The sequence below is a fragment of the Anomaloglossus baeobatrachus genome, chromosome 8 (assembly GCF_048569485.1).
Source record: "Anomaloglossus baeobatrachus isolate aAnoBae1 chromosome 8, aAnoBae1.hap1, whole genome shotgun sequence".
Taxonomy (NCBI): Eukaryota; Metazoa; Chordata; class Amphibia; order Anura; family Aromobatidae; genus Anomaloglossus; species Anomaloglossus baeobatrachus.
This window is the reverse complement of record NC_134360.1, coordinates 102475312-102501622: the sequence shown is the minus strand read 5'-3', so window position 1 is coordinate 102501622 and position 26311 is coordinate 102475312.

Genomic DNA, 26311 nt, shown 5'->3' with positions numbered 1-26311 from the left:
ATAGTACAGATGGACAATGACCCCAAGCATACAGCCAAAGCTACCCAGGAGTTCATGAGTGCAAAAAAGTGGAACATTCTGCAATGGCCAAGTCAATCACCAGATCTTAACCCAATTGAGCATGCATTTCACTTGCTCAAATCCAGACTTAAGACGGAAAGACCCACAAACAAGCAAGACCTGAAGGCTGCGGCTGTAAAGGCCTGGCAAAGCATTAAGAAGGAGGAAACCCAGCGTTTGGTGATGTCCATGGGTTCCAGACTTAAGGCAGTGATTGCCTCCAAAGGATTCGCAACAAAATATTGAAAATAAAAATATTTTGTTTGGGTTTGGTTTATTTGTCCAATTACTTTTGACCTCCTAAAATGTGGAGTGTTTGTAAAGAAATGTGTACAATTCCTACAATTTCTATCAGATATTTTTGTTCAAACCTTCAAATTAAACGTTACAATCTGCACTTGAATTCTGTTGTAGAGGTTTCATTTCAAATCCAATGTGGTGGCATGCAGATCCCAACTCGCAAAAATTGTGTCACTGTCCAAATATTTCTGGACCTAACTGTATATCACCTCCCAGGATGAACGTACCCTCAATAAAATGTTTAGCTTCCTTCAAAAGCTTCGATATCCAGACATCCTGCTTAGTGTTCGGGGCGTAGATATTTCCTATTGTTACTAGTGTATGTGCTATTTTCCCCTTGATAAATACAAATCGGCCCATATTGTCTGAAAAGGTATCCAGCAATTGAAAGGGTGTGTGTTTTGAGAAGGCAATGGCTACTCCCCTGGCTTTTTTCGTAGTTGAGTATGAGTGGAACCATGTGTTATAAAATGCTTTATCAAAGTTCGGTGACTTCTCTAGCATTAAGTGCGTTTCTTGTAGCAGAAGTATGTCTATCTTTTCTTTTTTTAAGGTGGGCTAGAATTTGTGAGCGCTTGACGGGAGAGTTAAGGCCTCTTACATTGTAAGAGGCGAGTGTCAGCAGGTTGTGTTGTTTAGCCATAGTTAAACTGTGTGGATGCCCAGCTCAACCCACTCCAACCTTGGATCTCGAGCCAATGTAAAAGTGATACACAGAGAAAGGCAAAAGAGAGAGTATTGAGAAGGGGTATATAGGGGGGGAAGGTCTGACATAGAAGGAGAGGAGAATGGTGTGTATAGCAGTCTTGTCCTTATGAACCGTAACAATGGGGGATTTCTTGGGGTTCATTCAAATAAGCGGACAATTTTGGTCTGGCAGGGAGAACCCAATAATTAAATATAACAATATATACAGAAGTTCAACCTTAATGAAAAACATTTTAAATCTGTAGGATGATAAGAGGGAGAGAACAAGAGACAACAGGTCAAATATTCAAATTTGTCAGAGGTATACTCATCACATATGCAGTCTTTATTCAGATGGAACAGGCGCCTTCCATCAAACAGCCTCGTGTCTGGTTGCAGACAGAGGTGGCCTGGTAGGTCTTGGTCTGGGGTGTTGACTTTTCGGATATTCCACGGTTTCCCATGGCTGCTGCGTGGGGAGTGGTGGAAGATGTAAAGCAGGTTGGAGGAGATTCAGATCTGGAGTAGATCCTGGTGGGATGTCCAGTTCCGCGCAAAGGTTGGAGAATTCCTTGGGAGATCTTGCAGTGAACTTCTTCCCCTTGGCCGAGACCGAAATACCGAAGGGGAACAGCCAACGGAATTGGAATTGTTGTTTCCTCAGTTCGTCCGTGAGAGGTTTAAGGAGGCGCCTCTTGGCTAATGTAGAAGGGGCTATGTCTTGGAAGATTGCAATGTTAGATCCTTCATGTTGGATGTTAAGGTCTGATCTGGCTTTTTGGAAGATTTTGTCCCTAAGGCGGAGATCTAGAATTCGGCAGATAACATCTCTGGGAGGATCGTTGGGATTGGGTTTTGGGCGTAGTGCTCTGTGTGCCCTCTCTATGATTAACTGGTGTTTTTCTTCAGCATCCAAATAGTTTGAGAAGAGGGCAGTTAGTGTTTTAGAGATGTCCTCCGTGATTACCATTTCCGGAAGACCCCGTATCCGGAGATTGTTTCATCTGTTCCGGTTTTCCAGGTCCTCCATTGCAGCATATATTTTATAGATGTGATCATCATGTATATGAAGGTTGGTTTCCAGCTCTTGGGCATGGGATATGATGGCCGTCTGAGACTGCTCCAGCTCCTCCACTCTGTGACCCAGTTGGTGAAGGTCTCTTTTAATGTCAGATAGATCTTTTGCCAGAGGTGCTAAGGTTGTTTTGAGTATTCTGGTAATAAATGCCCTGGAGATTGGCTTGTCTGGGCTATCAAGTAGTTCTGCTTCTGTGTCAGAGATATCTGAATTGTGGTCAGGTGTATGTTGTCCTCCTTTGCTCTGCTCTGTTTGTTGTTTATTTTTCTGTTGCTTGTTAATGAATTCGTCCATCTCATTCTTGTGGGGTTTGGATGCGTGATATACCTCTGTTGATGCGGATTTCTGGCCAAACTTAACCATGTTTTATCCTGTTCATCTGTAGGTTGAGCTGGGGTTCTCCCAGGTAGCAGAGACATTGATTTATTGCATTCCTCTAAGACCCAGTACCTGCTAGTCCGTTTAAGTTAGGTGCTTGGTTCTGGTGTATGTATGACCCTGGTGTCCCAGGGGGTATGTTCAGTGACCAGGCTTCCTGAGACAAGCAGTAAAGAGATCTATGAATGGGGATATCTTCTTCTTATGATCTACTTGCTAGGATGTAGATCGTTTCCCCTTTACAATATAATCAGGTGTATCCCCTTTAAAGACACCGTTTAACTTTAAAGCTGGGTTCACACATAGCGACAGTGACAGCGACAACGACGTCGCTGTTATGTCACCATTTTCTGTGACGCAACAGCGACCTTGTAAGTTGCTGTTATGATCGCTGCTTAGCTGTCAAACACAACAGAAGCAGCAGCGATCATAACGACATGCGTCGCTGTGCTACAGAGAGCAGGGAGCCGCGCACACTGCTTAGCGCTGGCTCCCCTGCACTCCTAGCTACAGTACACATCGGGTTAATTACCCGATGTGTACTGCAGCTACATGTTCAGAGAGCAGGGAGCCGCGCACACTGCTTAGCGCTGGCTCCCCTGCACTCCTAGCTACAGTACACATCGGGTTAATTACCCGATGTGTACTGCAGCTACATGTGCAGAGAGCAGGGAGCCGGCACTGGCAGCGAGGGCGGACGCTGGTAACGAAAGTAAATATCGGATAACCAGGGAAAGGTCTTCCCTTGGTTACCCAATGTTTACCGTGGTTACAGCTTACCGCAGCTGCCAGATGCCGGCTCCTGCTCCCTGCTCGCTTCATTTCGTCGCTCTCTCGCTGTCACAAACAGCGATGTGTGCATCACAGCGGGAGAGCGACGACCAAAAAATGAAGCTGGACATTCAGCAACGACCGGCGACCTCACAGCAGGGGCCAGGTCATTGCTGGATGTCACACACAGTGACAGTGACGGGACGTCGCTGCAATGTCACAGAAAATGGTGACGTAGCAACGACGTCGTTGTCGCTGTGTGTGACACCACCCTAAAGGCCCTGTCACACTAAGCAACATCGCTAGCAACATCGCTGCTAACGAACAACTTTTGTGACATAGCAGCGATGTTGCTAGTGATGTCGCTGTGTGTGACATCCAGCAACAACCTGGCCCCTGCTGTGAGGTCGTTGGTTGTTGCTGAATGTCCTGGGCCATTTTTTAGTTGTTGCTGTCCCGCTGTGAAGCACAGATCGCAGTGTGTGACAGCGAGACAGCAACAACAAAATGTGCAGGCAGCAGGAGCCGGCTTCTGCGGAGGCTGGTAACCACCGTAAACATCGGGTAACCAAGAAGCCCTGTCCTTGGTTACCCGATATTTACCTTTGTTACCAGCCTCCGCCGCTCTCACTGTCAGTGCCGGCTCCTGCTCTGTGCACATGTAGCTGCAGGACATATCGGGTTAATTAACCCGATGTGTGCTGTAGCTAGGAGAGCAGGGAGCCAGCGCTAAGCATTGTGCGCTGCTCCCTGCTCTGTGCACATTTAGCTGCAGTACACATCGGGTAATTAACCCGATGTGTGCTGTAACTAGGAGAGCAAGGAGCCAGCGCTAAGCGGTGTGCGCTGCTCCCTGCTCTGTGCAGCTGCACCCTGTACCCTATACCCTATATATGTACCCTGTGCAGCTGCACCCGGTGTGCGCTGCTCCCTGCTCTGTGCACATTTAGCTGCAGCACACATCGGGTAATTAACCCGATGTATGCTGTAACTAGGAGAGCAGGGAGCCAGCGCTCAGTGTGCGCTGCTCCCTGCTCTCTGCACGTGTAGCTGCGTGCGCTGGTAACCAAGGTAAATATCGGGTTGGTTACCCGATATTTACCTTAGTTACCAAGCGCAGCATCTTCCACGTGGCGCTGGGGGCTGGTCACTGGTTGCTGGTGAGCTCACCAGCAACTCGTGTAGCAATGCTCCAGCGATCCCTGCCAGGTCAGGTTGCTGGTGGGATCGCTGGAGCGTCGCAGTGTGACATCTCACCAGCAACCTCCTAGCAACTTACCAGCGATCCCTATCTTTGTTGGGATCGCTGGTAAGTTGTTTAGTGTGACTGGACCTTAAAGCTGGGTTTACACACTGCAACATCTCAAACGACATCGCTGTAACGTCACCGGTTTTGTGACGCAATAGCGATGTCGTTTGCGATGTTGCAGTGTGTGAAACACATCAGCGACCTGGCCCCTGCTGTGAAGTTGCTGATCGCTACAAATCGTTCAGGACCATTCCTAGGTCCTTTGTTTCCCGCTGTGCAGCATGCATCGCTACAAAGTTCCAGTGTGTGAAAGACTTTGCAGCGACTTTGTTAGCAACTTCCCTTTCAAAAAGCTGCTTATCAACGTCCCCAACAACCAGCTAGGTCGCTCTGCAGGTCCGGATCGCTGTTGCGTTGTTGGCCAGGTTTACCTGTTTGACAGCTCACCAGCGACTCAACAGAGACTTAGGGAGGTCACTGTTACGTCACAAAACCGGTGACGTTACAGCGATGTCCTTTGCGATGTTGCAGTGTGTAAACCCAGCTTAAGAGTCACTGAGTACTGGACCTTATCTGGTTAATATGTGTTTAAGCTACTGCCAGGAGGAAAAGGGGGAGAGGTGTATGCCTGTATATCTGCTCCTCAGTGTCCCAACAAGCTCTGCAAGACAGCGTTTCCCTGCTCCAGTCACCAGCTATATATGGTAGATAAGTCACCACAGGGGAGAGGATTGTTTGCGATCTTGCTGCAGGTGATAAGGCCCTCGATGGCACACATCCTACCAATGCCAAGGATTATGAGATTTAATTTCATGAGTGTTTCCCCAACTTCCTACACCACTTGCTGCATTTCCTTCTCCTCCATCTCCAAGCATTTCGTCCATATCAGTCACAAGCTGGAAGCACTGCCTCGGTGAGGGCAACGGGCTACGGTGAAACTAATTTCCATAGGTGACAAACAGCACACTGATGCAGAGTTATTGAAAGTTATAATTAATCTACAATAGTGATGGGCGAACTCCCAGATATCTAAGATTGGCGGGACTAACCGGACTTAAAAAAATAAATAAATAAATATTCTCCGGCCCCAAATTGATCCTGGCTATCTTTTCGAACCCCATATAAGTCAATGCAGACCAAAATCCGGTGCTTAAAAATGATGGTAGAAGGGATAGGAGGATTAGAGCAAGTGTGCCATACTTATTATTATATACATTATTGCTCATCCATATTTACTTCTTCCCCCGCCCCTCCCACCAACAGTCCTGGTGTATGTGATTGGTTACAGTCAGACGTGTCCCCACGCTCTATGACAGCGTCTGACTGTTTTCAATTACAGGCCCTGTCTGTCGGTCACTATCGTGATATAAAATAGATTAAAAAATTGGGGTAGGGTCTCCCCGTATTATGATACCTAGCACAGATAAAGCATACGGCTACAGCCCCTAGCCGTGCGTTTATCTTGGCTGTGCATCAAAATAAGAGGAACCACATGCTGCTTTATTATTTAAATAATTACAAAAAAAAAAAAAGAACGACGTTCAGTCTCCCCAATTTTGACACCCAGTCATGATAAAAGCAATTCAAGAGGCTAAAATATAACTTTTAATCCTAATATATTAAAACCATTATTAGGTAACAGGTAAACAAAAGATCCTTAATATTCTGACAGCTCAGATATGACCAAATATTGGAATATATGGTGACTAAGGAGCCTAAAGATATAACAAACTAAACAAAAAAACACAATAAACACATAATAATTGAGTAGATTATTTCACCCAAATGGTCCCTATAGTGAGCACACAAAAACACTAATCAAGAAATAACTCAATATAAAAAATGATATACACTGGTTCTCAGAGGAGAAACTGACAGTATAATTAGATACGATATTGATGAGAATAAATTCAAACGATCTCACCCATATCTAGTAGCTTGGGGTGCTTCAGGGTTTCCTCTGTGTGGGTCCTTCAATTTTCATCTTGTTACTGACCCTACACGTCCCTAGGGAAACTCACTTTAACTGACACCCACAAGCTTCTGCCCTAACAAGGGCAGACCACAGCTAACCCTCACTTAATACCCCTATACCGTTCCTAGCTTTCTCCCAACGCGTTTCATCGTACAGGAATCATCAGGGACTCCGGTATTGTGGTACAGGTCAGAGGTCCTATGCCCAAGCTCCCAAAAGACACAATCTGTGGATTTTCCTTTACTGTTCTCACCATTCTTCTCTGTCTTTCTGATATTTTTCTTGGCCTGCCACTTCTGGACTTAACAAGAACTGTACCTGTGTTCTTCCATTTCCTTACCATGTTCCTCACAGTGGAAACTGACAGTTTAAATCTCTGAGACAACTTTTTATATCCTTCCCCTGAACAACTATCTTGAATAATCTTTGTTTTCAGATCATTTGAGAGTTGTTTTGAGGAGCCCATGATGCCACTCTTCATAGGACATTCAAATAGGAGAACAACTTGCAAGTGGCCACCTTAAATACCTTTTCTCATGATTGGATACACCTGCCTATGAAGTTCAAAGCTCAATGAGGTTAAAAAAACAATTTAGTGCTTTAGTAAGTCAGTAAAAAGTAGTTAGGAGTGTTCAAATCAAGAAATTGATGGTGGCCATACTTTTGCACCGGTCAAATTTTGTTTAAACGTGGATTGCACATTTTCTGTTAGTACAATAAACCTCATTTCAATCCAGAAATATTACTCAGTCCATCAGTTATTAGATATATGAAACTGGGTGGGTGCAATGTTAGTCCGCCTCCACGTGGTGCACCCTGGGTAACGCTAAAGTACTAACAATCTTGATGACCAAACAATCAAATTATATCTAGATTTCCTGGTCAGTATATCTTACATCATACCTGATAATCAACAGAGGAACAAAGGAACAACTTTGACAATGCCTAAAAAATATAATGGTATTGTCACAAATGTCACTCCTCAAATGAAAGATCTTGGACCCATGGTGAATATCTGCCAAATTAATATTGAAGGTATCAGCCGCCTAAAATGTGTTTTCCTCCACAAGTTCCTCACTGATAACAAAATAGATGTACTTGTTCTTCAGGAAACGCATGTTGAAAATGAAGATCAACTCCTAGTTCGTGGCTCCATCTATGGCTTTGATCTAATTGGTGCTACATATGACTCATTATGGTGTAGCCACATATGTGAAAAGTAACATTGAAAACGCAATGCTTGTATCTACATCTGTTAAAAATGACATCCATGAAGTTGTGAGCAAAGTTGGCGATATCACAATTGTTAATATTTACAAGCCTCCTGCAGTACAATGGCCCACAGAAGTTATTCATGTTCACCCACACCCTACTGTATACATAGGAGATTTTAATAGCCACCACGAGCTTTGGCAATATGCTAGCAACGATGACAATGGCGAGTATCTGGTAAATTGGTCTGAAGCGCATAATATATTCCTCGTTTTTGATGCAAAGGACTTTCCAACTTTCCAGTCAGCAACCTGGCAGAGAGGATACAATCCTTACTTATGTTTTGTCTCACGCAATAGAAACAATCAACCTTTGTCTACATCTCGATGTGTTGTCAAACATTTCCCTCGTAGCCAGCATCGCCCTGTCATCATCACCATTGGAGTATCTACAGTTAGGTCCAGAAATATTTGGACAGTGACACAATTTTCGTGAGTTGGGCTCTGCATGCCACCACATTGGATTTGAAATGAAACCTCTACAACAGAATTCAAGTGCAGATTGTAACGTTCAATTTGAAAGTTTGAACAAAAATATCTGACAGAAATTGTAGGAATTGTACACATTTCTTTACAAACACTCCACATTTTAGGAGGTCAAAAGTAATTGGACAAATAAACCAAACCCAAACAAAATATTTTTATTTTCAATATTTTGTTGCGAATCCTTTGGAGGCAATCACTGCCTTAAGTCTGGAACCCATGGACATCACCAAACGCTGGGTTTCCTCCTTCTTAATGCTTTGCCAGGCCTTTACAGCCGCAGCCTTCAGGTCTTGCTTGTTTGTGGGTCTTTCCGTCTTAAGTCTGGATTTGAGCAAGTGAAATGCATGCTCAATTGGGTTAAGATCTGATGATTGACTTGGCCATTGCAGAATGTTCCACTTTTTTGCACTCATGAACTCCTGGATAGCTTTGGCTGTATGCTTGGGGTCATTGTCCATCTGTACTATGAAGCGCCGTCCGATCAACTTTGCGGCATTTGGCTGAATCTGGGTTGAAAGTATATCCCGGTACACTTCAGAATTCATCCGGCTACTCTTGTCTGCTGTTATGTCATCAATAAACACAAGTGACCCAATGCAATTGAAAGCCATGCATGCCCATGCCATCACGTTGCCTCCACCATGTTTTACAGAGGATGTGGTGTGCCTTGGATCATGTGCCGTTGCCTTTCTTCTCCAAACTTTTTTCTTCCCATCATTCTGGTACAGGTTGATCTTTGTCTCATCTGTCCATAGAATACTTTTCCAGAACTGAGCTGGCTTCATGAGGTGTTTTTCAGCAAATTTAACTCTAGCCTGTCTATTTTTGGAATTGATGAATGGTTTGCATCTAGATGTGAACCCTTTGTATTTACTTTCATGGAGTCTTCTCTTTACTGTTGACTTAGAGACAAATACACCTACTTCACTGAGAGTGTTCTGGACTTCAGTTGATGTTGTGAACGGGTTCTTCTTCACCAAAGAAAGTATGCGGCGATCATCCACCACTGTTGTCATCCGTGGACGCCCAGGCCTTTTTGAGTTCCCAAGCTCACCAGTCAATTCTTTTTTTCTCAGAATGTACCCGACTGTTGATTTTGCTACTCCAAGCATGTCTGCTATCTCTCTGATGGATTTTTTCTTTTTTTTCAGCCTCAGGATGTTCTGCTTCACCTCAATTGAGAGTTCCTTAGACCGCATGTTGTCTGGTCACAGCAACAGCTTCCAAATGCAAAACCACACACCTGTAATCAACCCCAGACCTTTTAACTACTTCATTGATTACAGGTTAACGAGGGAGACGCCTTCAGAGTTAATTGTAGCCCTTAGAGTCCCTTGTCCAATTACTTTTGGTCCCTTGAAAAAGAGGAGGCTATGCATTACAGAGCTATGATTCCTAAACCCTTTCTCCGATTTGGATGTGAAAACTCTCATATTGCAGCTGGGAGTGTGCACTTTCAGCCCATATTATATATATAATTGTATTTCTGAACATGTTTTTGTAAACAGCTAAAATAACAAAACTTGTGTCACTGTCCAAATATTTCTGGCCCTGACTGTATTCCTCTTGTAACGTCGTATCCGCGTCCTCGATGGAACCTTGCCAAAGCCAACTGGAAGAAGTTTGCGGATCACCTTGATAAGTGTATCGGCTGGATACCTCCAATCAGTAAAAACTATGAACGGTTTTGTAAAGCAGTTATTACAGCTGCAAAGAAATCAATACCACGTGGCTTTCGCAAAGAATATATCCCAGGATGGTCTGATGAATGTGAACAACTGTACAGACAATTTCTTGAGAGTGAAGATGGTGAAATTGGTGAGGAATTGTTGAACAAACTGAATGCAGCACGTTGTATTAAATGGATGGAAACAGTTGAGAATTTGGACTTTAAAAGGTCCAGTAGAAAAGCATGGTCTCTTTTAAGAAAACTAGAAGGAAATCGTAAAGTAAAGCACAAAACGAATTCTATAACTTCAAATCAAATTGCAGCACATATTGTGAACATATCAAGAAGCCCAAAAGACCGAGCTCACACCATAGAAGTTAAAAGTAAGTTTAAGCTACTAAAATCATCAGTGGCGACATCTGAAGAATACTCACGTGCTTTTACAACCTGTGACATTGAAATTGCCCTTGCTGAAACTAAAATTAACAAAGCTCCCGGCTCTGATGGGATCCATCCTGAATTTCTCAAAAACTGTGGACCTTATGCGAAAAAATGGATGGCAAAGTTCTTCTCAGATATTATGGAGAATGCTCAAGTCCCTAGTAAATTAAAACATGCCAAAATAATTGCATTGTTAAAACCTGGGAAGCCTGAAGATAATCCATCAAGCTATAGACCCATTGCCTTGTTTAGTTGCTTATATAAGCTCTTAGAACGCTTAATATATAACAAGATCAGTCTAAAGATTTTCGAATCAATACCTATAGAGCAAGCCGGCTTCAGACCTGCTCGAAACTGTAGTGACCAAGTCTTAGCTTTGACAACTCTCATTGAAGCTGAATTCCAGAAGAACAAGAAAGTTTCAGTGGCATTTATCGATCTCTCTGCTGCATATGATACTGTGTGGAGGGAAGGACTTTTGATATAAATTTTTGAAGGTAATTCCATGTAAGAAAATGATGTACCTCTTGAACAATATGATTGCTGCTAGCACCTCTCCTGTTTGCCCTGTACCTAGCTGATATTCCTAAAACAGTGTAACGGAAATTTGGATATGCCGATGACTGGGCACTTGCTATGGTAAGCAAAACAATGGAGGAAGCAGAGGATGTTCTTACAAAAGATCTTAGTGTAATGGGAAAGTACTTCCGACAATGGAGATTAAAACCTAACCCATCAAAAACGAAAGTTTGTTGCTTTCATTTACACAATGCAATTGCCAAGACTGAACTTAAAGTACAATTTGAAGGCCAATCTGTTAAACACAATTTTAATCCTAAGTACTTAGGTGTAACCCTTGATAGAAGTCTAACTTTTAAATCCCATCTGGATAAATTGGCACAGAAACTGAAAGCACGTAATAATATTATTCAGAAACTTTGTGGATCTTCCTGGGGCTCGGCAACATCTGTTTTGAGAACATCTACTCTTGCCCTGGTGTACTCTGCTGCAGAATACCGTGCTCCAGCATGGTTAAATAGCTGTCATGTAAACTTAATTGACACTCAGCTGAACAACTCTTTGCGTATAATATCTGGTGCTATTAGACCTACACCTGTTCACTGGTTACCTGTGCTAAGTCATATCACACCCGCAAATCTAAAAAGACAAAAGCTCCTACTTAAAGAATACACTAAAGTAGGGAATAATGAAAAACTTCCAATACACCAAAATATCAGAGATGCTACAATACAACGATTGAAATCAAGACACCCACCCATCCGAACTGCAATCACCTTGCATGAACAAGACTTCAATTTAGAGGAGAAATGGCGAGAACTTTGGGTCAATGTAGCAGACGGTGATCCCCAAATGTTCCCTAATTTACAAAACCCTCCACCAGGCTTCAATCTACCAAGGAAAACATGGGTTACTCTAAATCGTATCAGAACAAACTTTGGCGTCTGTGCAGATTTTATGTATAAGTGGGGAAAATACCACTCTCCGACCTGTGACTGTGGAGCAGATCGTCAAACTATCCAGCACATTGTTGAGGAGTGCCCCCTGAGATCCTACCATGATGACAAGAAGGATTTCTATATTGTAAATGATAACGCTATTGCATATATAGAAAATCTTGATATTCAAATTTGATTTTTATCCTTTTGATATTTTTCAATCACTGTCTATTGTCTGGTGTTTATTTTTATATGATGGTAAGATATACGTTCATACGATTAAATAAATATATGAAACTGAAATAGCTGTTGCAAAAACCCAATTTGTTATAAAGAAAAAAGGTTAACATTAATAGGGGTGCCCAAACTTTTTCATATTACTGTATATAGATCTACACAAACCAAAGACAGCCAGTCATGATCGATGCAAAATTCTGATTTATTGAGGAAGTACAAAAGATATTATAAGAAGCCCCTTGGCTGAGGGCCAGGGGTGCCTACTATAATCCTATTGGTTACGTTGCAAAAAAAGCTTACGTCGAGTAATATATATGTATGCATTTCATAATGTTATATTAAGCTCACTCAGCATGTATTAAAATAAATGTACCGTATGTCTTATGATCAAGGGAAAGTCCCAATGTCTGAAATAGCCAGACATGGGTGTGTTGCATAAAAAACAAGCGCCATTTTATTAGTCCAGCATTTTCTTGGTTATATTCAATATGTATTAAATTTCATCCATAACAGTCCCCCCTTTTGAAGATAGCCAAAAAAAATCTTTTTCATAAAGTCCATTCATCTGTCCCAGCATGTTCTAGCGTGTCTTGGAATATACATTATTCAGGGTGTTTCTAAGCTGTCCCTATGACTGGGGACCCTGTGCTATCCCTCATCCGGACGGTAGACCTAAAGGCGATCAGGGACGAGCCTCCAGCGTACCCCTATCTCCTAACAGACCCTGATCTAAAATCACCATACCCTGATCCCAGGACTAGGCAAAGCACGCTGTATATCAAAGAGGACAGACCAAATAGACTCATTCAGCAAATGATCGAAGGGGATAGAAAGCACAGGATGGCAGAAAGAAATCAGTTCCTGTCCCTTAAGGGTCCTCTTGGCCATGTTCTACAGTGGCATACAGGATCAGAGGTGAAGGGGAGAAGTAGGAGGCGGTGGTGGTAGTCCTCTCATCAGTTCATTCTCATCGGGGTTGGTTGCACTCAGAGTCTCATATTCCTCAGGCGGTGGTGGAAGATCATCCAAAGCGGCATACATGGTCATCGTCTCATCCATAGATTTAGATATCATCTTCCTGATGCTTGGAGCTACGCAGCACATGGTCAAGGCCAATACTGTCAAGACACAGATAATAATTATTACTAACTTAAGTACATCTTGCCACCCTCTCCACCAACCAAACTAAGTGTCCCATTGTTGTGTGCCTGAGTTTTTGGCCAGTTCCTCGGATAAATCAGTGAGGCCTTTTAGGGCTTTAGTTATGCTACCATCGGGGCCAGTATTATTGGGTATGTAAGTACAGCAGTTAGATCCTATCATTTTACAGACCCCTCCCTTTTCAACCAGTATCATGTCAAGGGCCATCCTATTTTGAAAGGCCATAACTGAGGTGGGTCCTAGTTGTTCAACAATTCCTTTTAGGGCATCTCTGGTGTAATTTATGAAGCGTTGTTGGTTGTAATACAGGTAGTTTATCCAATCTACTTCAAAAACGGCTGCTACTTGATTTCTGGCTTTAAATTCATCTGGCACTCCTCTAGGAACACCAATTGAATCTACATAAACATGGGGGTCAAAGGATCCTTTTATTTCTGATTCCCTTTTCTGTCTGTTTAGGGGCTGGCGTTCCTGAATGGCCTTGTTCCATTCAGGCAAATCAAATATGTGGAATTGCATGAGTACTTTTACTAGGGCACATTACCCAGTCCAGGGTACCTGTAAGCGGGGGTCTTATTTTCATGTCTCCACAAAGCCAGTATACATCGGGTAATTGACTATGTTGATTGGTAAACAGGGAATCATCATAAGGGCCATTGTATATTTTTATGGTATCGTTACAGAAATTTGGTGGCAATTTACCTACTGTTAGTCCCTGGGCAGTGCATTCAAAACAGGCATAGTTTCTGGGATAGGGGGTGATTCCATGCCCAACCGGTTCTTTCCACTGGTAGGGAGGGTACATATGTGCTACATGTTGGCATCTTTTTAAAGGGGCTGTGGTGTTCGAGAAAAGACAGTACGCAATAAAAACTCTTTTCATCTGTTCTGGGATCTATGGGAAAAGGAACAGTACCCAAGTGAGGCCTAGCTGTGGCACATACAATACATGATGACCTGTTGTTACTTGTTGCGGTGTACTTTAACCACTCTAAACAGAGATTTAAGTCTGAATACCCAGTCTCCAGAGCAAGTTTGTCCTCATAAGTCATATTCGTCATGTATCTTGCCCTCCTTATCAGTTCCCTTAGTTGTATTTTCCCAGTGTTTTGTGAAGGCTTGTTTACTATATCTTTGAGCCAAAACTTTCCTGTCGCAAGAGGTACAGGTATGTCCCCATATGTGCTCTGTACGTACAGTCCTTGGTCACCTTCAGAGGGATTCTCGATGTTTAAAAACAGTCATGCACCCATTTATTGGACAGTAGATGTCTGTGTATTCTCCACCTCTTATGCCCCTCTTACCCCTAAATCTGCCCTTGGTCAGTGTCATGCGAGCTAGTAAGTTTTTCCCAAACTTGTCTTTGCGTTCCACAGCTTGAGTGGGCATGTATCCCCAGTTTACATTGCCAGTGGTCCACCCGACAAAGGACCATTTTTCACAATTTGAACCCCATCCAGTTTCAGCAGTGGTTATACATATGTAATGTGTACCCATTTGATGTAGAAGATATTGGTTAGTGGAAGTAGGCCATGTCACTATGTCGCAGTAGTCAAACTGATATGAGGCAGATGGAACGGACACATTAAACCAGAAAGTAACCACGCCATTTTCTCTGGATATTGCCCCTTGACCAGTCATCAACCCCAAGAAACTGAAATGTATCAGACTCGGGTAGAAGATGGGAGACAGCAGTCTCCTGCTCCCGGGTCCGGCATCTTTTTGCAGTGGGATGCGTGGATCCATGTGGGTCTTCCTTCAACTTTGACAGCGGTGGTAGTCGTCAGAAGGACCTGGAATGGCCCGTCGTATCTGGACTCAAGGGCACGTCTGGTGAATTTCCTGATGAGGACCCAGTCACCTGGTTGGATCTGGTGTGTGCCTTCTAGGTCATGAGCATCTGGAATGGAAGAGAAAACTCGAGAATGTACTTTAGTCAAATGTTTAGCCAACTCAACAAGAAACTTTGTCAGAGTATCGTACTGCAAAGATAGCTGTAGTGGAAAATACAACCCTAATCTGGGGGCGCTACCAAACAGAATCTCATAGGGGCTCAACTTGTGGGTTCCTGTTGGGGTGTGTCTGACACTGAACAATGCAAGGGCAAGACTCATGCCATGGCTTCCCTATCTCCTGCGCTGCCTTAAGCATTTTTGCCTTCAGTGTCCCATTTAACCTCTCAAATTTCCCACTACTCTGAGGATGATACAGGGTGTGTAGAGCCAATTCAGTACCTAAAGCCTGCTATATCTTTGGTCAAGTTTGCGGTGAAGGCAGGCTCCTGGTCACTTTCTATGGTCTCCGGGAGTCCATATCTGCACACTATCTTCGTGAGAAGTTTCTTCATAGTTGTCTTTGCTGATTGGTTCTTGACGGGAAAAGCTTCTGGCCATCCAGAGAAGATATCTATCACCACCAAGACGTACTTGAATCCTCCTGAGTGAGGCTTCTGGATGTGATCTATCTGTATGCGCTGGAAGGGGTACAAAGGCTTGGGTGTACACTTCTGGGGTGTCTTCTCCGTCTTTCCAGGGTTGCATCGGGCACAGACCAGACATCCTTTTGTGTAATTTGCTGCGGTGGTTGAAAATCCAGGTGCATGATAGTATTCTTTCACAAGATTGTGCATCTTCATTTTTGACTGATGTGTAATGCCATGGGCCCATCTGGGCACCATCGGATAGAGAGCACACAGAAGGCATGGTTTCCCTTTTTCCAGTATCAGATGTTTCTCATTCTGTACCGCTCCATCTTGGATCCATTTTCCCTTCTCTTCTTTTGAGGCCTGCTTCTGAAGGATGCGGACCATGTCTTCCCAAGACTTTCCATCTTTCCCCTCTTCTTGTTCTTCAGGATTGGTTAGGGAGCACAACTTGGTCACTTCAGTGACGAGTGCTTGCAGTGCTGCTTCTTTGGCTGTCCTGTCAGCGAGGGCATTTCCCAGTGCTTCCTTTGAAGTTCCCCCAGTGTGGGCCTTGACCTTGATCACCGCGACTGTATCTGGCAACAGCAAAGACTCCATCAGTTCTTTGATGGCCTTGTGGTGCCGTACAGGTGTTCCATTTGCAGTGATGAAGTCTCTCGCCTTCCATATTGGTCCATAATCGTGAGCAATTCCCCATGCATAGCGGAAGTCAGAGTAAATGTTCACCTTTTTTCCCGCCGCCATCTTGCAGGCTTCAGTGAGAGCGCGTATCTCAGCTTCTTGAGCAGACAAGGATGCGGGTAGCGCCTGTGCCATCAGCACAGCATCTTCTGTTACCACCGCTATAGCGTGCGAAACTGCCCCTCTTGATCTGCATATCTTGATCCGTCCACAAAGAGGGTAAGTCAGGGTCTTCTAAGGGTGTTTCTGTCATGATATCGAATCCAGTGGTCTCCTGCCTCATGAGAGCAGGGCAATCGTGTTGTGCTATGCCTGAGTCGACTACCTCTTCCACCGAGGTGTCAGAGGTGGGATACTCCCCCCATGGAAGAGGGAGGAGAGTAGCAGGGTTAAGGACTGCAAACCGGGAGATGGTGACGTTGTCAGGAAGCAGTAGGGAGCACTGTAGGTGACGGGCGGCAGAGAGATGTTTCGGCTGAGTCTGTGCCAGGATGGCAGTAATGTCATGCGGAGCTTTGATCTTCAACTGATGGCCTAAGAAGATGTCAGAGGTCTTGTCCAACAGTAGGTGGGTTGCAAACACAACTCTCATGCAGGATGGTGCTCCTCGGGCGACATGATCCAGTCTGGCTGAATAGTATCCAAAGGGCTGCTGTCTTTCTCCGTGGGACTGCTCAAAACCTCCGTTGCATGTCCTGCTTTTTCCATGACGAACAGGCAGAATGGTTTTTGATAGTCTGGCAAGCCCAGGGCTGGATAGGATGATATGATATTCTTCAGCTTGTAGAATGCATCTATAGCCTCCTCTGTTAAACTGAATGGCTTACTTTTCAAACAATCATACAAAGGTTCCCTATATATAGAAGCATTCATGATCCAGGGCCGACAGTATGACGCCATTCCTAGGTAGGGTTGCAGTTGATCACACCAAGGACACTATCTGCAAGGAGTTTGTATGTTCTCCCCGTGTTTGTGTGGGTTTCCTCCGGGTACTCCGGTTTCCTCCCACACTCCAAAGACATACAGATAGGGACTTTAGATTGTGAGCCCCAAAGGGGACAGTGTTGCCAATGTAAAGCGCTGTGGAATTAATAGCTCTATATAAATGAATACAATTATTATTATTATTATGGTTTCGGGGGAGTGGTATTTGTTCAACGGCTGTTTTCCGGTCTGCTGTTAGATACTTAGTCTGATGGGAGATGCAGTGTCCTAGGAACACGACTATGTCCAGACAGAATTGCAATTTGCTTTTTAAGGCTTTACATCCATTTAGTGCAAGGGATTGTAACAGTGAGATCGAGTTTTCCTGGGCCTCTTCCAGAGAATCACAGCAGAGCAGGAGATCATCAACATACTGAAGCAGAACTACATTGGAGTGAGTCATTCTCCATGGGTCTAATACATCAGTCATTGCTTGGCTTAACATGGATGGGCTGTTCTGGGCCCCTTGGGGCATCACTGTCCATGTATACTGTTGGCCCTCATGGGTAAAAGCAAAAAGATGTTGACAATCTGAACTTATCGGGACACTGAAGAAAGCATTAGCTAGATCCACAACCGTGAAGCAGAAAGCAGTAGGAGGGATGGATGCCAGCAGAGTATGTGGGTTAGGCACAATTGGAGTGTCCAGCCCCTGTTTGTGATAAATGTTAGTTGTGGTCAGAGATAAATGAAATGACAAAATAATATCATATTAAAAAATCTTTGGGGATTTTTTCCCCTTATGAGTTTCTTTCTTGGATCTATATACGTATATTTAAAATAGAGGATTGTGCTATCAGGACATGTTCAGATGTGGTCAAGGTTGAAAAGGAAAGGAAAGAGAAAAAAAGAGAAGAGAAAAAAAAAATGACCATGTGGTTTTTACAACTGGACCTGCCATGTGTGTGAATTGGATTGCACTTAATGTAGTATATCTAAGAGGGAACTTGGTGAAAAAATAGCCACATTCTAAGATCACATAATTGTAAGATTTTATTTAATGGGGGATTTGTGCTTTTCTTATAATTACCAAGGTATGGAGAGGGTTAATGGACCTTCTGGAGAGGGAGACTGGTAGAAATCTGCCTTAAAGCAAGCACTTTGGATCTCTAAGCCGCATGCATGTTATTTAGTGGAATTAAATCAATGCTATGATCTATTACGTATATTTTATAATGAAAATGTGGTTTATCTAACATTGTTTTTATATTCCTGCATGTTTGTATTTTTATTACTCTTGTAATGTATTGTTTTTGTTGTATATAAAGTAAGCACTATTTTGTGGATTATGTATATAGATCCGGCTCAGAGGAGGGGCGTATAGGTATATATATCACAGTGGCTACTCATTCTGATTATATTGCTTATGAATAAGGAGTCTGTTCTTCTCCGAAACGCGTTAAGCGTATTTATACTCTGCACTTGGTCAGATTTTTCATTTTATGAATTTTGAATAAAGAAAATACTTTTACTACATCGGTGCTGGATTCTCTCTCCTCCCTTGTTCCTCTTTATGGTACTGATTACTCAGCTGTGGAAGCCAAACCACTTGTTCCTTGCACCAGACCAGAGGCTGGAGATACCTGCTCTAGAGTGGTGAGCTGAACATACATTTATTTGTGAACATGGATGGGCTGTTCTGGGCCCCTTGGGGCATCACTGTCCATGTATACTGTTGGCCCTCATGGGTAAAAGCAAAAAGATGTTGACAATCTGAACTTATTGGGACACTGAAGAAAGAATTAGCTAGATCCACAACCGTGAATCAGGAAGCAGTAGGAGGGATGGATGCCAGCAGAGTATGTGGGTTAGGCACAATTGGAGTGTCCAGCACTGTGGCTTCATTAACGGCACGCAAGTCCTGTACCATCCTGTACTTGGCTGGTTCTCCCTTCTGTGTTTTCTTTTTCACTGGAAACAATGGTGTGTTGCAGGGAGATTTGGTGGGAAGGATTGCTCCATTCTTGAGATAGCATTCTAACTGATGAGAGATAGCAGCTGACTGCTGAATGGAAAGCGGGTATTGTGGCTTGCGGGGAAGTAGGGCTCCCGGTTTTAGCTTCACCTCCACTGGCTGGACTGGACGTCTTCCAATATCTTCTGGGTCTTGTGACCAGAGTGTATTCGGGACCTGTGACAGCCAGGTGTCAGAGGTGGACTTCACATCTTCGGCTATCAGAAGAGACTGAACACTTGCGACACTTCATCCTGATCCAGGGGGGTAGTTAAAGAGACAGTACCATCATTGTTGAAAGAGATATTAGCATGCAGTTTCCTGAGCAGATGTGTGCCTAAAAGATTGACTGGACATGTGTTTGATACCATGAGCTATGAAAGCATACTGTGTGTAGGTTGCAAGCTGATATTTAAAGGACGTGTCATTGGGGTATTTCGGGTGGTTCCATCAATACCCACACATGGGACAACTTCATCTGTGAGACAATCTGGGTCAGGTAAATCTGCAAACCTAATGACACTTCTGGCTGCACCGGTATCCACCAAAAAGGGAATGGATTTCCCTTCTACTTCCACTAGAATGGTAGGAGTAGGACCGCTAGCTTGCTTGGGAGCATGATTGTATAGCAGGTTAAAAGGCGGTGGTGGATCCAGCTTGACAATGTCCTATTGAGGAGGAGGGGGAGGTGGAGGAGGCAGATCAATTGGTGATTGCTGCTGATGGTCGTTGTGCTAAAGGACTGTTCTACACCTTCTTTTGATATGACCAGGCTGTCCACACCTATAGCAGATGATGTTGGACTTCTTGCGTCCCTGATCCTCTCCGGGTGACTGTGCCAGTAGCACATTTGTACGTGGGGTGGTCTTAGACATGGCTAGATTCATCTCCACACCTCTTGCCACTTGAAAGAGGGTGTCTTGGTCTTTCACTCTGTAGTCAGGAGTTACCAGCTGCATTTGTTTGCGTATGGGCTCTCAGAGACCGGAGACAAAGGATTGAACCCATGTCTGTGTATGGGCTTTCTCTCTATAGCTGAACCCCAAGTCTAAAAACATCTGGTTGAGTCGGTGATAGAATTTCTCCACTGTCTCTCCCTTCTCCTGTACCACGTCTTGTAGAGACAGACTGGTGTATAAGACGTTCTTTTGCCCACTCACAGAGCCTGTGGCAGAACTGTTCCCCTGACTCATAGGTCTGCAAATAAGCTGGAGAAGCCCCAAACCCTAACTCTAAACCTGGTTCCATTACTGGCCAGAAAGAATCCCCAGCTTTAATTTGAGTGAGCCCATACAAATCAGCATATGTGGCAGCGTGGGTTTTCTGGATTTGGCACATCTTCCTATAAAAAGGCATGGGATGTAAATCAGGATCAGGGAAGGAATTCACAAGGACTGCAGCCTCCTGGGGCTTCCATGTCACATATCTAGGATGCCCTTGTCTAGGACTGTCGGAATCATGGGGTGGTGCAGTGTGTAGGCTGAAATAAGGACAGCAACTGTGGTTTTTCTCTATAGTTGGAGATTGTGGGTTTGGTCTCTACTGGGGACAGTTTTGGTGGTGGCGTGGAAGTAAAATCATTGTTATCTTCCTGCCCCCCTCGGTGGCTTCTGTTGCTCCAGCAACAAATAGGCCAGTGGCCTTGGGTCTTAAAATGGCTGCTGAAGAGGAACTGGGTGCGGCCCAACCTGAAATGGCGTGTGGAGAAGCTAGGGAGGGCGGGACATAGGGCATGCCCTCCGCAGTCACAACAGGAAAAAGAGGGGTGGGCTTACATGGACGTGGGGCCCCACACACTGCACAAGTTTCATGCCAATCGGCATTTTGAGTTAGACAAACTACACAAGTCCAACCCTCTGGGGACGACTTATAGGGTGGTGGGCATTGCGTTCTAGTAGGCTTGGCCACTTCCTGAGGTGGTTAAGGGTCCCCACACATTTTTAGGCATTCTGCACCTGTGAAATTCCAACCTTTATCATGGGGGGCCGTATGCATCTTGCATGTGCTTTTGCCATTATCTGACAATTTTCTTGGCTGTTGGCTTTATTTTTGGTGAGTTTTTTCTGTGAACTTATTTTGATTATGTCCTTTGATGAGCTTTTTTTTAATGTGGTTAGGGACGCGTAAGCGTGGGGACCCTTGACGTATGGGTTACGAGCTTATATATTCTGGCCAAAATATGACCAATACTTCACCTATATTATCATTTTTATCATTTTATTATCGCACAATTCTGCAGGATGCAGCCGGTCCCCTGGGGTGTCTGTCCATTGTGCCAGTGCACCTTTTAGATGCTGGGCAGCCCGCCTGACCTAATAGAAGGGCGTGATCAATAAGCTTTGCCTGGACACTGTGCATTGCACGGATCTGTGTGACTGATGCCCTATATTAGATCTTATTAGTGTGCAGTTTTATGCCGGCAACCTCCCCCTCCTGACATATTAGGCTGAGGGTGGTTGTTTTATAGGCATTCTGCACCTGTGAAATTCCAACCTTTATCATGGGGGGCCGTATGCATCTTGCATGTGCTTTTCCATTATCTGACCATTTTCTTGTCTGTTGGCTTTATTTTTGGTGAGTTTTTTCTGTGAACTGATATTGTGAGTCATGTACCATTTTGTGTGGGTTCATGTTTTGGGCGTAGTGGGCTGTCTATTCGGTGTATTGTTTATCCTATCTGCAGGGTTATAACTCCTTCAAGCGCTTCTGTCCCTAGGTGTGGGGGAGGGAGCCTGTATCCACCTAAAGGGCTGCTTCTCACTTGCGAGTTTCTCGCAGTAGAGCAATGCGAGAAAAACTCGCATTGGAATCGGACACATGTTAGTGAATGATTCAGCTCTCATCTGCGATTTTTTTCTCAGTCCAAATCGGACCGAGAAAAAAATCGCAGCATGCTGCTTTTTTGCGAGTTTCTACTGCGAGTTTCTCCAATGCAAGTCTATGGGAGCGTGTAAAAAATCGGATGTCACGGGACGGCATTCACACCATCTTAGTGACATCCGATTTTCTAAATACATTTCTCGCATGTTTCCTAAAACACTGGAAACGAGCGATGTCTCCCAATGTCTGTGAATCACTATTCCCTGTCAGTCGGTCTCTCCCTCTCGGTCTCTATTCTCTCTCTGTCGGTCCGTCACTATCTCTGTCCCTCTCTCACAGTCTGTCGGTCAGTTTCCACCCCTCTCTCATACTCACCGTTCCCCGATCCCCCGGTGCGGCGCTGCACGGCTTTCTCACTGCTCCGGCGGCTTTTACTATTTTGAAAAAGCCGGCCGCTCATTAAAGAATCTCGTATTCCCTGCTTTCCCCGCCCACAGGCGCCTATGATTGGTTGCAGTGAGACACGCCCCCACGCTGAGTGACAGGTGTCTCACTGCACCCAATCACAGCAGCCGGTGGGCGGGTCTATACTGTGCAGTGAAATAAATAAATAAATAATTTAAAAAAATGGCGTGCGGTCCCCCCCAATTTTAATACCAGCCAGATAAAGCCATACGGCTGAAGGCTGGTATTCTCAGGATGGGGAGCTCCACGTTATGGGGAGCCCCCCACCCTAACAATATCAGCCAACAGCCGCCCAGAATTGCCGCATACATTATATGCGACAGTTCTGGGACTGTACCCGGCTCTTCCCGATTTACCCTGGTGCGTTGGCAAATCGGGGTAATAAGGAGTTATTGGCAGCCCATAGCTGCCAATAAGTCCTAGATTAATCATGTCAGGCGTCTATGAGACACCCTCCATGATTAATCTGTAAGTTACAGTAAATAAACACACACACATGAAAAAATCCTTTATTGGAAATAAAAAACACAAACACATTCCCTCATTACCAATTTATTAACCCCGACAAACCCTCCATGTCCGGCGTACTCCACGGACCTCCAGCGTCGCTTCCAGCATGAAGGTGACAGGAGCTGCAGAAGACACCGCCGCTCCGGTCACCTCCAAGCAGCAACTGAGGTGAGTAGCGCGATCTGCTGAGGTGTCACTGAGGTTACCCGCTGTCACCGCTGGATCCAGTGACAGCGGGTAACCTCAGTGACACCTCAGCAGATCGCGCTACTCACCTCAGTTGCTGCTTGGAGGTGACCGGAGCGGCGGTGTCTTCTGCAGCTCCTGTCACCTTCATGCTGGAAGCGACGCTGGAGGTCCGTGGAGTACGCCGGACATGGAGGGTTTGTCGGGGTTAATAAATTGGTAATGAGGGAATGTGTTTGTGTTTTTTATTTCCAATAAAGGATTTTTTCATGTGTGTGTGTTTATTTACTGTAACTTACAGATTAATCATGGAGGGTGTCTCATAGACGCCTGACATGATTAATCTAGGACTTATTGGCAGCTATGGGCTGCCAATAACTCCTTATTACCCCGATTTGCCAACGCACCAGGGTAAATCGGGAAGAGCCGGGTACAGTCCCAGAACTGTCGCATATAATGTATGCGGCAATTCTGGGCGGCTGTTGGCTGATATTGTTAGGGTGGGGGGCTCCCCATAACGTGGAGCTCCCCATCCTGAGAATACCAGCCTTCAGCCGTATGGCTTTATCTGGCTGGTATTAAAATTGGGGGGGACCGCACGCCATTTTTTTTAATTATTTATTTATTTCACTGCACAGTATAGACCCGCCCACCGGCTGCTGTGATTGGGTGCAGTGAGACACCTGTCACTCAGCGTGGGGGCGTGTCTCACTGCAACCAATCATAGGCGCCTGTGGGCGGGGAAAGCAGGGAATACGAGATTCTTTAATGAGCGGCCGGCTTTTTCAAAATAGTAAAAGCCGCCGGAGCAGTGAGAAAGCCGTGCAGCACCGCGCCGGGGATCGGTGAGTATGAGAGAGGGCTGCTAACTTCAGTCACTCGGGGGATTAGTGGTCACCGGTGAGCCCTTCACTGGTGACCGCTAATCAGGACGCGACACAGACAGAGCCGCAGCATGACAATGAAGTCGGGTGAAGTTCACCCGAGTTCATTCTGACAGTGCGGCTCTGTCTGTGTCTGCTGTCATCTGCCATTCAGCTCTGCTACATGGCTGTCTGTGTCTGCTGTCAGCGGCCATGTAGCAGCGCTGAATGGCAGATGACATAGTAAAAAATACGCATTACACACGCATTACACACGCATTACACACGCTAGTAAAATCTCAGAAATAGCATCGCACTTGCGTTGCACTCGCACCTAACGTGAACTAAAATCAGCCGAGTTTTTTTCAGCCCAGTCGGACCGATTTTACTCGCATAGATGTGTTTCCACCCAAACTCTCTGCTTACCTGAAGAATTGGGCAGTCTGAGAACTTCAAGAGAGAAGGATTGATCCTCTGGGAGAAGCTGAGGCTTCTCAGAGAGACCTGGACATTTATTGCTTACTCGACTATTTGTGTTTCTGGACTAATTTTACCCTCTGTTTTGTGGATTATGTTATGGACCATTTGATTTACTTGGAATAAATGTTCTTTGGATTGTTCCATCATCTCTCGCTCTGTTGATTGTGTGATATCGGAGTCGGACCCCATCACATACACCATCTAAAAAGACACAATGCATGTTTTTCTCACTATCTTACAAGAAATCAGAATAAACCTTTCTTCTTTTAGGTCACTTAGGATTACCAAAATTATTTAGTTTTACCAAATGAGAGAATATTTTAAAAAGGTATTTTTTATTACTTTCTGCAAAGTAAAAAGTTTACATACATTTCATTATTATTTGGCACCATTGCCCTTAAATTGTATGACTTGAGTCAATTGTTTTGGATATCCTTTCACAAGCTGCTCACAATAGTTGGTAGGAATTTAGGCCCATTCCTCCTGACAGAACTGGTGTAACTGAGCAATGTTTGTAGGTTGGCTTGCTTGCACCGGCCTTTTCAGCTTTGCCCATAAATTTTCAATAGGATTGAGATCGGAGCTTTGTGATTGCCGCTCCAAAACATTGATTTTGTTATCCTTAACCTCATAACGACGTCCGTACGACTTAAAGCGACAGCAAAACAGGGTACTTATTCTGTTCCGCCGCTTTAAAGTGGCGGGCCGAAAAAAGCCTGTAGCGCCCCCCAGCGACTGAAAATCTCGGGGGTTTCAGCTACCGGGGGTAGCTGAGACCCCCTAGATTATGAATCGGGGTGTTTTTTTTTTGGACCCCGATAATGTGATCGCCGGTATACACCGTATACCGACGAACACATGAAAAAAAAAGAAATGACCGGTAAAACTGATTTCTTTTTCATCTGACGTGATCAAACATGTCAGATGAGAAAGAAATATAAACCCCTAGTGCCCCCAAAGCCCCCGGTACCGGAGAGTCCCCCCCCCACCACTACCCCCCCTCCAGAAGTCAAAATGGCGCCGAAGCGCACAGAAAACTGCCACCGCCGCCTCTGCATTCATTTCCCTCCGATCTGAAATGATCAAACATTTCAGATCGGAGGGAAATGTACTCCCCGACCCCTCCTCCGGTACACCGGAGCTCCCTGGACCCCGGAGCCCCCTCCGGTTCTCCAAAGAGCCCCCCGTTCCCCCCGCCAGAGCATGCAAGATGGTGGCGCGCAGCGCACAGTAGTGCGCAGCCGCATTCATCCTGCTCTTTCTGCCGCATGTGACACGTCACTAGCGACAGAAAAGTTGTCGCCAGGTCTCCCGCCGTCACCCCCCGGACTTCCCCGTTACCTGGCTTCTGCTCCGTCCCCGTGATCACTCCGCCTCCTTCTAGAAAGCTGGCGGCACATGTGCAGACAGCGGCTGTCAGCTGGATCCTTGCAAGCAGGGACGCTGACCTCGCTGCTGCACTGTGGACCGGGGGAGAGTGAGTGCAGTAATCTGCAGCCACCCTCTTCACATGGAGAGCCTGCTGTTCTAGAAAATGGAGGGTACGTTCTGTGAGCGTGCCCCTCATATTCTGGAATGAGGTTACTGCAGGTCACTCTGCCCTAGGTTGGACCGGGGCAGTGTGAGTGCAGTATTCTCAGATTACTGCACCCACACTGCTCATGGAGAGCTTGCTCTTCCAGAAAATGGGGGATACGTTCCCTGAACGTGCCCCTCATATTCT